The sequence below is a fragment of the Leuresthes tenuis genome, unplaced genomic scaffold (genome assembly GCF_036924035.1).
Source record: "Leuresthes tenuis unplaced genomic scaffold, fLeuTen1.0.hap1 SCAF_12, whole genome shotgun sequence".
Lineage (NCBI taxonomy): Eukaryota > Metazoa > Chordata > Actinopteri > Atheriniformes > Atherinopsidae > Leuresthes > Leuresthes tenuis.
In genome coordinates, this window is record NW_027325366.1 from 51,895 (window position 1) to 68,867 (window position 16,973).

A 16,973-nucleotide genomic window follows, 5' to 3' on the forward strand; every position below is an offset into this window, starting at 1 on the left:
ATTCGAGTGACTATGTGGGTCTACGTGCTGTTCATGTGTCTTGGCTGTTGTTTAAGTTGTTTAATAACCACAATAATGTCACGTGTACATAAAATAAATTGAGAAATTAAAAAGGGGGAAAAAGAGAGCAAAGTGAGGAAAGGTGTGACAGATGAGGTCCCCCAGCAGTCTAAGCCTATAGCAGCTTGGGCAACATGGGATGTTTCAGGATTACCTGAGCCATCCCTAACTATAAGCTTTATCAAAAAGCATTTGGAAGCAAGAACTCTTCAGATGTAAAACGGCTGCAACAATGTTTAAACTGGACGACACAGTGCCAGAATAGCAATACAACATAGCATAGCCAAGCAAGGAGTGAAGTTTGGTTGCCTTGCCATTGAAAATCATTCTCTTGGAGAAGGTTGCTTTGTCAGAAGTGGGATTTGAACCCACGCCTCCAGGGGGGGAGGAGTGTCGGCGGGCCCAGGGATTTTCGAGTGACTATGTGGGTCTACGTGCTGTTCAAGTGTATTGGCTGTTGTTTAAGAGGACTCCTGAGGCAAACAAATAGTAGGCATAGCATTTGGAAGCAAGAACTCTTCAGATGTAAAACGGCTGCAACAATCTTTAAACTGGACGACACAGTGCCAGAATAGCAATACAACATAGCATAGCCAAGCATGGAGTGAAGTTTGGTTGCCTTGCCATTGAAAATCATTCTCTTGGAGAAGGTTGCTTTGTCAGAAGTGGGATTTGAACCCACGCCTCCAGGGGGGGAGGAGTGTCGGCGGGCCCAGGGATCATTCGAGTGACTATGTGGGTCTACGTGCTGTTCATGTGTCTTGGCTGTTGTTTAAGTTGTTTAATAACCACAATAATGTCACGTGTACATAAAATAATTTGAGAAATTAAAAAGGGGGAAAAAGAGAGCAAAGTGAGGAAAGGTGTGACAGATGAGGTCCCCCAGCAGTCTAAGCCTATAGCAGCTTGGGCAACATGGGATGTTTCAGGATTACCTGAGCCATCCCTAACTATAAGCTTTATCAAAAAGCATTTGTAAGCAAGAACTCTTCAGATGTAAAACGGCCGAAATAATCTTTAAACTAGACGATACAGTGCCAGTTTAGCAATACAACGTAGCATAGCCAAGCAAGGAGGGAACTTGGGTTGCCTTGCCTGTGAAAATCATTCTGTTGGAGAAGTTTGTATTGTCAGAAGTGGAATTTGAACCCCGCCTCCAAGGGAAACTGCGGTCTTAACGCAGCACTTTAAAGGCCAAGCGTCGTTGCCGTGATGGCTCGAGCGAGCGGTGTTGATGACTTCACGCGGTCGTCCCGACCATATATTGTGGCTGGAGTCAATGCGACAGTCGTTGCAGTCTTTTCAGTCACAGAGGTGTCGCTGCTACGGGAAGGTTACCGCTAACAACTCCACAACGAGTAAAATGGAGAAGAAAACAATGCCCCCGTCAAGAGCAGGAAGAGTAGCACTGTCATCAATGATCAGCATTCTCACCTCTGCTTACATAATAGCCGATGAGCCTCCAGAATTTGGAATTTCAAGAGGCACGATGATGCCCATCTCACCTCCAAATTCCTAAGCATTCTCACCTCTACTTACATAATAGCTGATCAGCCTCCAGAAGTTGAAATTTCAATAGGCATGATGATGCCCATCTCACCTCCAAATTCCTGAGCATTCTCACCTATTACTTACATAATAGCTGAGACTGCAGAAGTTGAAATTTCAATAGGTGTGTTATCACCATTATAGTCTGATGTGGTACTTAGAATACTGTTTTGATATTCTCACCCATCTTAGGCCTAAATGTGAATAGCCCCCCTTCAAATAGCCTGATATGAATCCAGTTTGCTTCGGTCAAAAGCCCTGTCCTGTTGTCCTATGATACGGTACCGGGGGTTTGAAAAATCTGCATAAGGGTCCAAAGTAGAATCTATTTACAACCTATCAACACTGCAAAGGGAAAAAAAAGTCTAGCTTCTTCTGGAGCAAACATTCTACTTTTTATTGTTTTGATGATGCGGAGTGTCCTACATCTACCACAAGGCAGAATTTCTGGGTGTTGCCACCAAGATTCAAGCGTTTATTGTCATTTATACAGTGCATGTTAGAAACACATTCCTGTACAATGAGATTCTTGTTGAGCCCTTTTCACCACTTGCATGCTGCAGATCATGCCTAGTTTCTTCTCAATTGCTTTGCGTGATTCAAAACATTCCTTTAAAAGGCACCTCAAATGGGACACAAAACTCTTATTTCGCTCCTTGGCTACTGTAGTCTTTTCAAATGACGACTGTATCTGTGCTATCGAAATTCCTCGTTAGTATAATGGTCAGTATCTCCGCCTGTCACGCGGAAGATCGGGGTTCGATTCCCCGACGGGGAGAGCTAGGACTTTTATCGCATGCCTCCCACCAAGTATAATCTAATTCACCCACCATCAGCCAAGTTCCCTCTTGCAAACAGTCACCTCCCTTACAAATCACTCAAGACCAGCAGCTCTTACACCAGCCTTCAATACATGCTGTCATCTCATATTCAACTATCTTACACTTGTTTGCTTTTATCAAAGCACTTTGGAAGGCATTTCACTTGGCACCAAATGTATTGCCACCACGAGAAGCCTGGCCTGCAGGGACTATCTTCCCCCTAACCTCTCCTTCATACCACTCTTCCATAAAGCTCACTTCCAAGTACCTTGTCCAACAACAGAAAACCGGTTGTTTCATTCTTGTCTAGTCCAAAGCCAACAAGGACTTCCCCCTAACCTCTCCTTCATACCACTCTTCCATAAAGCTCACTTCCAAGTACTTTGTCCAACAACAGAAATCCTGTGGTTTCATTCTTGTCTTGTCCAAAGCCAACAATGACTTTGCATACCAGGGACGATCTGTCGAGGTCTTTTGTCACGACCAGTGTTTTGTTTTCAGACGATTTTTCCACAAAAATGACAGAAAAACAGGAGGTTTTACGGTGGTGTTGAGTACATGCCAAAATGTTAATATGTAACAATAACTTGAGTTGTGGACAAAGGATTCTCATGCACCAAGCCCCTTCCCTGCGATTCAGAGCGGTCCTAAGACATCAGAGTAACATGACGGCACAAAGAATGTTGCTGTAAACTAGATGATATAGCGCTAGCCACACATGGAATAAATGTGGTTTGCCTTGCCAGTGAAAACCATTCTCCAGGAGAAGTGTGAAATGTCAGAAGTGGGATTTGAACCCACGCCTCCAGGGGAGACTGCGACCTTAACGCAGCGCTTTAGACCGCTCGGCCATCCTGACCATAAAAGGAATTCTTGCACAATAGTGTCGGCGGGACCAGGGATCATTCGAGTGAATATGTGGATCTGCATGGTGTTCAAGTGTATTGGCTGTTGTTTAAGAGGACTCCTGAGGCAAACAAATAGTAGGCATAGCATTTGGAAGCAAGAACTCTTCAGATGTAAAACGGCTGCAACAATGTTTAAACTGGACGACACAGTGCCAGAATAGCAATACAACATAGCATAGCCAAGCAAGGAGTGAAGTTTGGTTGCCTTGCCATTGAAAATCATTCTCTTGGAGAAGGTTGCTTTGTCAGAAGTGGGATTTGAACCCACGCCTCCAGGGGGGGAGGAGTGTCGGCGGGCCCAGGGATTTTCGAGTGACTATGTGGGTCTACGTGCTGTTCAAGTGTATTGGCTGTTGTTTAAGAGGACTCCTGAGGCAAACAAATAGTAGGCATAGCATTTGGAAGCAAGAACTCTTCAGATGTAAAACGGCTGCAACAATCTTTAAACTGGACGACACAGTGCCAGAATAGCAATACAACATAGCATAGCCAAGCATGGAGTGAAGTTTGGTTGCCTTGCCATTGAAAATCATTCTCTTGGAGAAGGTTGCTTTGTCAGAAGTGGGATTTGAACCCACGCCTCCAGGGGGGGAGGAGTGTCGGCGGGCCCAGGGATCATTCGAGTGACTATGTGGGTCTACGTGCTGTTCATGTGTCTTGGCTGTTGTTTAAGTTGTTTAATAACCACAATAATGTCACGTGTACATAAAATAATTTGAGAAATTAAAAAGGGGGAAAAAGAGAGCAAAGTGAGGAAAGGTGTGACAGATGAGGTCCCCCAGCAGTCTAAGCCTATAGCAGCTTGGGCAACATGGGATGTTTCAGGATTACCTGAGCCATCCCTAACTATAAGCTTTATCAAAAAGCATTTGTAAGCAAGAACTCTTCAGATGTAAAACGGCCGAAATAATCTTTAAACTAGACGATACAGTGCCAGTTTAGCAATACAACGTAGCATAGCCAAGCAAGGAGGGAACTTGGGTTGCCTTGCCTGTGAAAATCATTCTGTTGGAGAAGTTTGTATTGTCAGAAGTGGAATTTGAACCCCGCCTCCAAGGGAAACTGCGGTCTTAACGCAGCACTTTAAAGGCCAAGCGTCGTTGCCGTGATGGCTCGAGCGAGCGGTGTTGATGACTTCACGCGGTCGTCCCGACCATATATTGTGGCTGGAGTCAATGCGACAGTCGTTGCAGTCTTTTCAGTCACAGAGGTGTCGCTGCTACGGGAAGGTTACCGCTAACAACTCCACAACGAGTAAAATGGAGAAGAAAACAATGCCCCCGTCAAGAGCAGGAAGAGTAGCACTGTCATCAATGATCAGCATTCTCACCTCTGCTTACATAATAGCCGATGAGCCTCCAGAATTTGGAATTTCAAGAGGCACGATGATGCCCATCTCACCTCCAAATTCCTAAGCATTCTCACCTCTACTTACATAATAGCTGATCAGCCTCCAGAAGTTGAAATTTCAATAGGCATGATGATGCCCATCTCACCTCCAAATTCCTGAGCATTCTCACCTATTACTTACATAATAGCTGAGACTGCAGAAGTTGAAATTTCAATAGGTGTGTTATCACCATTATAGTCTGATGTGGTACTTAGAATACTGTTTTGATATTCTCACCCATCTTAGGCCTAAATGTGAATAGCCCCCCTTCAAATAGCCTGATATGAATCCAGTTTGCTTCGGTCAAAAGCCCTGTCCTGTTGTCCTATGATACGGTACCGGGGGTTTGAAAAATCTGCATAAGGGTCCAAAGTAGAATCTATTTACAACCTATCAACACTGCAAAGGGAAAAAAAAGTCTAGCTTCTTCTGGAGCAAACATTCTACTTTTTATTGTTTTGATGATGCGGAGTGTCCTACATCTACCACAAGGCAGAATTTCTGGGTGTTGCCACCAAGATTCAAGCGTTTATTGTCATTTATACAGTGCATGTTAGAAACACATTCCTGTACAATGAGATTCTTGTTGAGCCCTTTTCACCACTTGCATGCTGCAGATCATGCCTAGTTTCTTCTCAATTGCTTTGCGTGATTCAAAACATTCCTTTAAAAGGCACCTCAAATGGGACACAAAACTCTTATTTCGCTCCTTGGCTACTGTAGTCTTTTCAAATGACGACTGTATCTGTGCTATCGAAATTCCTCGTTAGTATAATGGTCAGTATCTCCGCCTGTCACGCGGAAGATCGGGGTTCGATTCCCCGACGGGGAGAGCTAGGACTTTTATCGCATGCCTCCCACCAAGTATAATCTAATTCACCCACCATCAGCCAAGTTCCCTCTTGCAAACAGTCACCTCCCTTACAAATCACTCAAGACCAGCAGCTCTTACACCAGCCTTCAATACATGCTGTCATCTCATATTCAACTATCTTACACTTGTTTGCTTTTATCAAAGCACTTTGGAAGGCATTTCACTTGGCACCAAATGTATTGCCACCACGAGAAGCCTGGCCTGCAGGGACTATCTTCCCCCTAACCTCTCCTTCATACCACTCTTCCATAAAGCTCACTTCCAAGTACCTTGTCCAACAACAGAAAACCGGTTGTTTCATTCTTGTCTTGTCCAAAGCCAACAAGGACTTCCCCCTAACCTCTCCTTCATACCACTCTTCCATAAAGCTCACTTCCAAGTACTTTGTCCAACAACAGAAATCCTGTGGTTTCATTCTTGTCTTGTCCAAAGCCAACAATGACTTTGCATACCAGGGACGATCTGTCGAGGCTTTTTGTCACGACCAGTGTTTTGTTTTCAGACGATTTTTCCACAAAAATGACAGAAAAACAGGAGGTTTTACGGTGGTGTTGAGTACATGCCAAAATGTTAATATGTAACAATAACTTGAGTTGTGGACAAAGGATTCTCATGCACCAAGCCCCTTCCCTGCGATTCAGAGCGGTCCTAAGACATCAGAGTAACATGACGGCACAAAGAATGTTGCTGTAAACTAGATGATATAGCGCTAGCCACACATGGAATAAATGTGGTTTGCCTTGCCAGTGAAAACCATTCTCCAGGAGAAGTGTGAAATGTCAGAAGTGGGATTTGAACCCACGCCTCCAGGGGAGACTGCGACCTTAACGCAGCGCTTTAGACCGCTCGGCCATCCTGACCATAAAAGGAATTCTTGCACAATAGTGTCGGCGGGACCAGGGATCATTCGAGTGAATATGTGGATCTGCATGGTGTTCAAGTGTATTGGCTGTTGTTTAAGAGGACTCCTGAGGCAAACAACAAATAGCTAGGCAGTAGCATAGCCAAGCATGGAGTGAAGTTTGGTTGCCTTGCCATTGAAAACAACTCTCTTGGAGAAGGTTGCTTTGTCAGAAGTGGGATTTGAACCCACGCCTCCAGGGGGGGAGGAGTGTCGGCGGGCCCAGGGATCATTCGAGTGACTATGTGGGTCTACGTGCTGTTCATGTGTCTTGGCTGTTGTTTAAGTTGTTTAATAACCACAATAATGTCACGTGTACATAAAATAAATTGAGAAATTAAACAGGGGGAAAAAGAGAGCAAAGTGAGGAAAGGTGTGACAGATGAGGTCCCCCAGCAGTCTAAGCCTATAGCAGCTTGGGCAACATGGGATGTTTCAGGATTACCTGAGCCATCCCTAACTATAAGCTTTATCAAAAAGCATTTGTAAGCAAGAACTCTTCAGATGTAAAACGGCCGAAATAATCTTTAAACTAGACGATACAGTGCCAGTTTAGCAATACAACGTAGCATAGCCAAGCAAGGAGGGAACTTGGGTTGCCTTGCCTGTGAAAATCATTCTGTTGGAGAAGTTTGTATTGTCAGAAGTGGAATTTGAACCCCGCCTCCAAGGGAAACTGCGGTCTTAACGCAGCACTTTAAAGGCCAAGCGTCGTTGCCGTGATGGCTCGAGCGAGCGGTGTTGATGACTTCACGCGGTCGTCCCGACCATATATTGTGGCTGGAGTCAATGCGACAGTCGTTGCAGTCTTTTCAGTCACAGAGGTGTCGCTGCTACGGGAAGGTTACCGCTAACAACTCCACAACGAGTAAAATGGAGAAGAAAACAATGCGCCCGTCAAGAGCAGGAAGAGTAGCACTGTCATCAATGATCAGCATTCTCACCTCTGCTTACATAATAGCTGATGAGCCTCCAGAATTTGGAATTTCAAGAGGCATGATGATGCCCATCTCACCTCCAAATTCCTGAGCATTCTCACCTCTACTTACATAATAGCTGATCAGCCTCCAGAAGTTGAAATTTCAATAGGCATGATGATGCCCATCTCACCTCCAAATTCCTGAGCATTCTCACCTATTACTTACATAATAGCTGAGACTGCAGAAGTTGAAATTTCAATAGGTGTGTTATCACCATTATAGTCTGATGTGGTACTTAGAATACTGTTTTGATATTCTCACCCATCTTAGGCCTAAATGTGAATAGCCCCCCTTCAAATAGCCTGATATGAATCCAGTTTGCTTCGGTCAAAAGCCCTGTCCTGTTGTCCTATGATACGGTACCGGGGGTTTGAAAAATCTGCATAAGGGTCCAAAGTAGAATCTATTTACAACCTATCAACACTGCAAAGGGAAAAAAAAAGTCTAGCTTCTTCTGGAGCAAACATTCTACTTTTTATTGTTTTGATGATGCGGAGTGTCCTACATCTACCACAAGGCAGAATTTCTGGGTGTTGCCACCAAGATTCAAGCGTTTATTGTCATATATACAGTGCATGTTAGAAACACATTCCTGTACAATGAGATTCTTGTTGAGCCCTTTTCACCACTTGCATGCTGCAGATCATGCCTAGTTTCTTCTCAATTGCTTTGCGTGATTCAAAACATTCCTTTAAAAGGCACCTCAAATGGGACACAAAACTCTTATTTCGCTCCTTGGCTACTGTAGTCTTTTCAAATGACGACTGTATCTGTGTTATCGAAATTCCTCGTTAGTATAATGGTCAGTATCTCCGCCTGTCACGCGGAAGATCGGGGTTCGATTCCCCGACGGGGAGAGCTAGGACTTTTATCGCATGCCTCCCACCAAGTATAATCTAATTCACCCACCATCAGCCAAGTTCCCTCTTGCAAACAGTCACTTCCCTTACAAATCACTCAAGACCAGCAGCTCTTACACCAGCCTTCAATACATGCTGTCATCTCATATTCAACTATCTTACACTTGTTTGCTTTTATCAAAGCACTTTGGAAGGCATTTCACTTGGCACCAAATGTATTGCCACCACGAGAAGCCTGGCCTGCAGGGACTATCTTCCCCCTAACCTCTCCTTCATACCACTCTTCCATAAAGCTCACTTCCAAGTACCTTGTCCAACAACAGAAAACCGGTTGTTTCATTCTTGTCTAGTCCAAAGCCAACAAGGACTTCCCCCTAACCTCCCCTTCATACCACTCTTCCATAAAGCTCACTTCCAAGTACCTTGTCCAACAACAGAAAACCGGTTGTTTCATTCTTGTCTAGTCCAAAGCCAACAAGGACTTCCCCCTAACCTCTCCTTCATACCACTCTTCCATAAAGCTCACTTCCAAGTACTTTGTCCAACAACAGAAATCCTGTGGTTTCATTCTTGTCTTGTCCAAAGCCAACAATGACTTTGCATACCAGGGACGATCTGTCGAGGTCTTTTGTCACGACCAGTGTTTTGTTTTCAGACGATTTTTCCACAAAAATGACAGAAAAACAGGAGGTTTTACGGTGGTGTTGAGTACATGCCAAAATGTTAATATGTAACAATAACTTGAGTTGTGGACAAAGGATTCTCATGCACCAAGCCCCTTCCCTGCGATTCAGAGCGGTCCTAAGACATCAGAGTAACATGACGGCACAAAGAATGTTGCTGTAAACTAGATGATATAGCGCTAGCCACACATGGAATAAATGTGGTTTGCCTTGCCAGTGAAAACCATTCTCCAGGAGAAGTGTGAAATGTCAGAAGTGGGATTTGAACCCACGCCTCCAGGGGAGACTGCGACCTTAACGCAGCGCCTTAGACCGCTCGGCCATCCTGACCATAAAAGGAATTCTTGCACAATAGTGTCGGCGGGCCCAGGGATCATTCGAGTGAATATGTGGATCTGCATGGTGTTCAAGTGTATTGGCTGTTGTTTAAGAGGACTCCTGAGGCAAACAAATAGTAGGCATAGCATTTGGAAGCAAGAACTCTTCAGATGTAAAACGGCTGCAACAATCTTTAAACTGGACGACACAGTGCCAGAATAGCAATACAACATAGCATAGCCAAGCAAGGAGTGAAGTTTGGTTGCCTTGCCATTGAAAATCATTCTCTTGGAGAAGGTTGCTTTGTCAGAAGTGGGATTTGAACCCACGCCTCCAGGGGGGGAGGAGTGTCGGCGGGCCCAGGGATTTTCGAGTGACTATGTGGGTCTACGTGCTGTTCAAGTGTATTGGCTGTTGTTTAAGAGGACTCCTGAGGCAAACAAATAGTAGGCATAGCATTTGGAAGCAAGAACTCTTCAGATGTAAAACGGCTGCAACAATGTTTAAACTGGACGACACAGTGCCAGAATAGCAATACAACATAGCATAGCCAAGCAAGGAGTGAAGTTTGGTTGCCTTGCCATTGAAAACAACTCTCTTGGAGAAGGTTGCTTTGTCAGAAGTGGGATTTGAACCCACGCCTCCAGGGGGGGAGGAGTGTCGGCGGGCCCAGGGATCATTCGAGTGACTATGTGGGTCTACGTGCTGTTCATGTGTCTTGGCTGTTGTTTAAGTTGTTTAATAACCACAATAATGTCTCGTGTACATAAAATAAATTGAGAAATTAAAAAGGGGGAAAAAGAGAGCAAAGTGAGGAAAGGTGTGACAGATGAGGTCCCCCAGCAGTCTAAGCCTATAGCAGCTTGGGCAACATGGGATGTTTCAGGATTACCTGAGCCATCCCTAACTATAAGCTTTATCAAAAAGCATTTGGAAGCAAGAACTCTTCAGATGTAAAACGGCCGAAATAATCTTTAAACTAGACGATACAGTGCCAGTTTAGCAATACAACGTAGCATAGCCAAGCAAGGAGGGAACTTGGGTTGCCTTGCCTGTGAAAATCATTCTGTTGGAGAAGTTTGTATTGTCAGAAGTGGAAATTAAACCCCGCCTCCAAGGGAAACTGCGGTCTTAACGCAGCACTTTAAAGGCCAAGCGTCGTTGCCGTGATGGCTCGAGCGAGCGGTGTTGATGACTTCACGCGGTCGTCCCGACCATATATTGTGGCTGGAGTCAATGCGACAGTCGTTGCAGTCTTTTCAGTCACAGAGGTGTCGCTGCTACGGGAAGGTTACCGCTAACAACTCCACAACGAGGAAAATGGAGAAGAAAAGAAGAGCAGGAAGAGTAGCACTGTCATCAATGATCAGCATTCTCACCTCTGCTTACATAATAGCTGATGAGCCTCCAGAATTTGGAATTTCAAGAGGCATGATGATGCCCATCTCACCTCCAAATTCCTAAGCATTCTCACCTCTACTTACATAATAGCTGATCAGCCTCCAGAAGTTGAAATTTCAATAGGCATGATGATGCCCATCTCACCTCCAAATTCCTGAGCATTCTCACCTATTACTTACATAATAGCTGAGACTGCAGAAGTTGAAATTTCAATAGGTGTGTTATCACCATTATAGTCTGATGTGGTACTTAGAATACTGTTTTGATATTCTCACCCATCTTAGGCCTAAATGTGAATAGCCCCCCTTCAAATAGCCTGATATGAATCCAGTTTGCTTCGGTCAAAACCCCTGTCCTGTTGTCCTATGATACGGTACCGGGGGTTTGAAAAATCTGCATAAGGGTCCAAAGTAGAATCTATTTACAACCTATCAACACTGCAAAGGGAAAAAAAAAGTCGAGCTTCTTCTGGAGCAAACATTCTACTTTTTATTGTTTTGATGATGCGGAGTGTCCTACATCTACCACAAGGCAGAATTTCTGGGTGTTGCCACCAAGATTCAAGATTCAAGCGTTTATTGTCATATATACAGTGCATGTTAGAAACACATTCCTGTACAATGAGATTCTTGTTGAGCCCTTTTCACCACTTGCATGCTGCAGATCATGCCTAGTTTCTTCTCAATTGCTTTGCGTGATTCAAAACATTCCTTTAAAAGGCACCTCAAATGGGACACAAAACTCTTATTTCGCTCCTTGGCTACTGTAGTCTTTTCAAATGACGACTGTATCTGTGCTATCGAAATTCCTCGTTAGTATAATGGTCAGTATCTCCGCCTGTCACGCGGAAGATCGGGGTTCGATTCCCCGACGGGGAGAGCTAGGACTTTTATCGCATGCCTCCCACCAAGTATATCCCACCAGCCTTCAATACATGCTGTCATCTCATATTCAACTATCTTACACTTGTTTGCTTATTATCAAAGCACTTTGGAAGCATTTCACTTGGCACCAAATGTATTGCCACCACGAGAAGCCTGGCCTGCAGGGACTATCTTCCCCCTAACATCTCCTTCATACCACTCTTCCATGAAGCTCACTTCCAAGTACCTTGTCCAACAACAGAAAACCGGTTGTTTCATTCTTGTCTTGTCCAAAGCCAACAAGGACTTCCCCCTAACCTCTCCTTCATACCACTCTTCCATAAAGCTCACTTCCAAGTACTTTGTCCAACAACAGAAATCCTGTGGTTTCATTCTTGTCTTGTCCAAAGCCAACAATGACTTTGCATACCAGGGATGATCTGTCGAGGTCTTTTGTCACGACCAGTGTTTTGTTTTCAGACGATTTTTCCACAAAAATGACAGAAAAACAGGAGGTTTTACGGTGGTGTTGAGTACATGCCAAAATGTTAATATGTAACAATAACTTGAGTTGTGGACAAAGGATTCTCATGCACCAAGCCCCTTCCCTGCGATTCAGAGCGGTCCTAAGACATCAGAGTAACATGACGGCACAAAGAATGTTGCTGTAAACTAGATGATATAGCGCTAGCCACACATGGAATAAATGTGGTTTGCCTTGCCAGTGAAAACCATTCTCCAGGAGAAGTGTGAAATGTCAGAAGTGGGATTTGAACCCACGCCTCCAGGGGAGACTGCGACCTTAACGCAGCGCCTTAGACCGCTCGGCCATCCTGACCATAAAAGGAATTCTTGCACAATAGTGTCGGCGGGACCAGGGATCATTCGAGTGAATATGTGGATCTGCATGGTGTTCAAGTGTATTGGCTGTTGTTTAAGAGGACTCCTGAGGCAAACAAATAGTAGGCATAGCATTTGGAAGCAAGAACTCTTCAGATGTAAAACGGCTGCAACAATCTTTAAACTGGACGACACAGTGCCAGAATAGCAATACAACATAGCATAGCCAAGCAAGGAGTGAAGTTTGGTTGCCTTGCCATTGAAAATCATTCTCTTGGAGAAGGTTGCTTTGTCAGAAGTGGGATTTGAACCCACGCCTCCAGGGGGGGAGGAGTGTCGGCGGGCCCAGGGATTTTCGAGTGACTATGTGGGTCTACGTGCTGTTCAAGTGTATTGGCTGTTGTTTAAGAGGACTCCTGAGGCAAACAAATAGTAGGCATAGCATTTGGAAGCAAGAACTCTTCAGATGTAAAACGGCTGCAACAATGTTTAAACTGGACGACACAGTGCCAGAATAGCAATACAACATAGCATAGCCAAGCAAGGAGTGAAGTTTGGTTGCCTTGCCATTGAAAACAACTCTCTTGGAGAAGGTTGCTTTGTCAGAAGTGGGATTTGAACCCACGCCTCCAGGGGGGGAGGAGTGTCGGCGGGCCCAGGGATCATTCGAGTGACTATGTGGGTCTACGTGCTGTTCATGTGTCTTGGCTGTTGTTTAAGTTGTTTAATAACCACAATAATGTCACGTGTACATAAAATAAATTGAGAAATTAAAAAGGGGGAAAAAGAGAGCAAAGTGAGGAAAGGTGTGACAGATGAGGTCCCCCAGCAGTCTAAGCCTATAGCAGCTTGGGCAACATGGGATGTTTCAGGATTACCTGAGCCATCCCTAACTATAAGCTTTATCAAAAAGCATTTGGAAGCAAGAACTCTTCAGATGTAAAACGGCCGAAATAATCTTTAAACTAGACGATACAGTGCCAGTTTAGCAATACAACGTAGCATAGCCAAGCAAGGAGGGAACTTGGGTTGCCTTGCCTGTGAAAATCATTCTGTTGGAGAAGTTTGTATTGTCAGAAGTGGAATTTGAACCCCGCCTCCAAGGGAAACTGCAGTCTTAACGCAGCACTTTAAAGGCCAAGCGTCGTTGCCGTGATGGCTCGAGCGAGCGGTGTTGATGACTTCACGCGGTCGTCCCGACCATATATTGTGGCTGGAGTCAATGCGACAGTCGTTGCAGTCTTTTCAGTCACAGAGGTGTCGCTGCTACGGGAAGGTTACCGCTAACAACTCCACAACGAGTAAAATGGAGAAGAAAACAATGCGCCCGTCAAGAGCAGGAAGAGTAGCACTGTCATCAATGATCAGCATTCTCACCTCTGCTTACATAATAGCTGATGAGCCTCCAGAATTTGAAATTTCAAGAGGCATGATGATGCCCATCTCACCTCCAAATTCCTAAGCATTCTCACCCATTACTTACATAATAGCTGATCAGCCTCCAGAAGTTGAAATTTCAAGAGGCATGATGATGCCCATCTCACCTCCAAATTCCTGAGCATTCTCACCCATTACTTACATAATAGCTGAGACTGCAGAAGTTGAAATTTCAATAGGTGTGTTATCACCATTATAGTCTGATGTGGTACTTAGAATACTGTTTTGATATTCTCACCCATCTTAGGCCTAAATGTGAATAGCCCCCCTTCAAATAGCCTGATATGAATCCAGTTTGCTTCGGTCAAAACCCCTGTCCTGTTGTCCTATGATACGGTACCGGGGGTTTGAAAAATCTGCATAAGGGTCCAAAGTAGAATCTATTTACAACTTATCAACACTGCAAAGGGAAAAAAAAAGTCTAGCTTCTTCTGGAGCAAACATTCTACTTTTTATTGTTTTGATGATGCGGAGTGTCCTACATCTACCACAAGGCAGAATTTCTGGGTGTTGCCACCAAGATTCAAGATTCAAGCGTTTATTGTCATTTATACAGTGCATGTTAGAAACACATTCCTGTACAATGAGATTCTTGTTGAGCCCTTTTCACCACTTGCATGCTGCAGATCATGCCTAGTTTCTTCTCAATTGCTTTGCGTGATTCAAAACATTCCTTTAAAAGGCACCTCAAATGGGACACAAAACTCTTATTTCGCTCCTTGGCTACTGTAGTCTTTTCAAATGACGACTGTATCTGTGCTATCGAAATTCCTCGTTAGTATAATGGTCAGTATCTCCGCCTGTCACGCGGAAGATCGGGGTTCGATTCCCCGACGGGGAGAGCTAGGACTTTTATCGCATGCCTCCCACCAAGTATAATCTAATTCACCCACCATCAGCCAAGTTCCCTCTTGCAAACAGTCACCTCCCTTACAAATCACTCAAGACCAGCAGCTCTTACACCAGCCTTCAGTACATGCTGTCATCTCATATTCAACTATCTTACACTTGTTTGCTTTTATCAAAGCACTTTGGAAGGCATTTCACTTGGCACCAAATGTATTGCCACCACGAGAAGCCTGGCCTGCAGGGACTATCTTCCCCCTAACCTCTCCTTCATACCACTCTTCCATAAAGCTCACTTCCAAGTACCTTGTCCAACAACAGAAAACCGGTTTTTTCATTCTTGTCTTGTCCAAAGCCAACAAGGACTTCCCCCTAACCTCTCCTTCATACCACTCTTCCATAAAGCTCACTTCCAAGTACTTTGTCCAACAACAGAAATCCTGTGGTTTCATTCTTGTCTTGTCCAAAGCCAACAATGACTTTGCATACCAGGGACGATCTGTCGAGGTCTTTTGTCACGACCAGTGTTTTGTTTTCAGACGATTTTTCCACAAAAATGACAGAAAAACAGGAGGTTTTACGGTGGTGTTGAGTACATGCCAAAATGTTAATATATAACAATAACTTGAGTTGTGGACAAAGGATTCTCATGCACCAAGCCCCTTCCCTGCGATTCAGAGCGGTCCTAAGACATCAGAGTAACATGACGGCACAAAGAATGTTGCTGTAAACTAGATGATATAGCGCTAGCCACGCATGGAGTAAATGTGGTCTGCCTTGCCAGTGAAAACCATTCTCCAGGAGAAGTGTGAAATGTCAGAAGTGGGATTTGAACCCTCGCCTCCAGGGGAGACTGCGACCTTAACGCAGCGCCTTAGACCGCTCGGCCATCCTGACCATAAAAGGTATTCTTGCACAATAGTGTCGGCGGGCCCAAGGATCATTCGAGTGACTATGTGGGTCTACGTGCTGTTCAAGTGCATTGGCTGTTGTTTAAGAGGACTCCTGAGGCAAACAAATAGTAGGCATAGCATTTGGAAGCAAGAACTCTTCAGATGTAAAACGGCTGCAACAATCTTTAAACTGGACGACACAGTGCCAGAATAGCAATACAACATAGCATAGCCAAGCAAGGAGTGAAGTTGGGTTGCCTTGCCAGTGAAAACCATTGTCTTGGAGAAGGTTGCTTTGTCAGAAGTGGGATTTGAACCCACGCCTCCAGGGGGGGGGGGGAGTGTCGGCGGGCCCAGGGATCATTCGAGTGACTATGTGGGTCTACGTGCTGTTCATGTGTCTTGGCTGTTGTTTAAGTTGTTTAATAACCACAATAATGTCACGTGTACATAAAATAAATTGAGAAATTAAAAAGGGGGAAAAAGAGAGCAAAGTGAGGAAAGGTGTGACAGATGAGGTCCCCCAGCAGTCTAAGCCTATAGCAGCTTGGGCAACATGGGATGTTTCAGGATTACCTGAGCCATCCCTAACTATAAGCTTTATCAAAAAGCATTTGGAAGCAAGAACTCTTCAGATGTAAAACGGCCGAAATAATCTTTAAACTAGACGATACAGTGCCAGTTTAGCAATACAACGTAGCATAGCCAAGCAAGGAGGGAACTTGGGTTGCCTTGCCTGTGAAAATCATTCTGTTGGAGAAGTTTGTATTGTCAGAAGTGGAAATTAAACCCCGCCTCCAAGGGAAACTGCGGTCTTAACGCAGCACTTTAAAGGCCAAGCGTCGTTGCCGTGATGGCTCGAGCGAGCGGTGTTGATGACTTCACGCGGTCGTCCCGACCATATATTGTGGCTGGAGTCAATGCGACAGTCGTTGCAGTCTTTTCAGTCACAGAGGTGTCGCTGCTACGGGAAGGTTACCGCTAACAACTCCACAACGAGGAAAATGGAGAAGAAAAGAAGAGCAGGAAGAGTAGCACTGTCATCAATGATCAGCATTCTCACCTCTGCTTACATAATAGCTGATGAGCCTCCACAACGAGGAATTTCAAGAGGCATGATGATGCCCATCTCACCTCCAAATTCCTAAGCATTCTCACCTCTACTTACATAATAGCTGATCAGCCTCCAGAAGTTGAAATTTCAATAGGCATGATGATGCCCATCTCACCTCCAAATTCCTGAGCATTCTCACCTATTACTTACATAATAGCTGAGACTGCAGAAGTTGAAATTTCAATAGGTGTGTTATCACCATTATAGTCTGATGTGGTACTTAGAATACTGTTTTG

At 44.5% G+C, this 16,973-nt stretch overlaps 5 non-coding genes across 5 annotated transcripts; all 5 read right to left on the bottom strand.

Annotated features, from left to right (window-relative positions):
* Positions 1-3,205: 3,205 nt before the first annotated feature.
* On the bottom strand, positions 3,206-3,288 carry trnal-aag (transfer RNA leucine (anticodon AAG)). Its single transcript has one exon. It is a non-coding gene; the product is annotated as a tRNA-Leu (tRNA).
* Positions 3,289-6,378: 3,090 nt separating this feature from the next.
* trnal-aag (transfer RNA leucine (anticodon AAG)) lies at positions 6,379-6,461 on the bottom strand. Its single transcript has one exon. It is a non-coding gene; the product is annotated as a tRNA-Leu (tRNA).
* A 2,811-nt stretch (positions 6,462-9,272) lies between these two features.
* trnal-aag (transfer RNA leucine (anticodon AAG)) lies at positions 9,273-9,355 on the bottom strand. Its single transcript has one exon. It is a non-coding gene; the product is annotated as a tRNA-Leu (tRNA).
* Positions 9,356-12,362: 3,007 nt separating this feature from the next.
* Positions 12,363-12,445, bottom strand: trnal-aag (transfer RNA leucine (anticodon AAG)). The gene has a single exon. It is a non-coding gene; the product is annotated as a tRNA-Leu (tRNA).
* A 3,099-nt stretch (positions 12,446-15,544) lies between these two features.
* Positions 15,545-15,627, bottom strand: trnal-aag (transfer RNA leucine (anticodon AAG)). Its single transcript has one exon. It is a non-coding gene; the product is annotated as a tRNA-Leu (tRNA).
* Between the last annotated feature and the right edge of the window lie 1,346 nt (positions 15,628-16,973).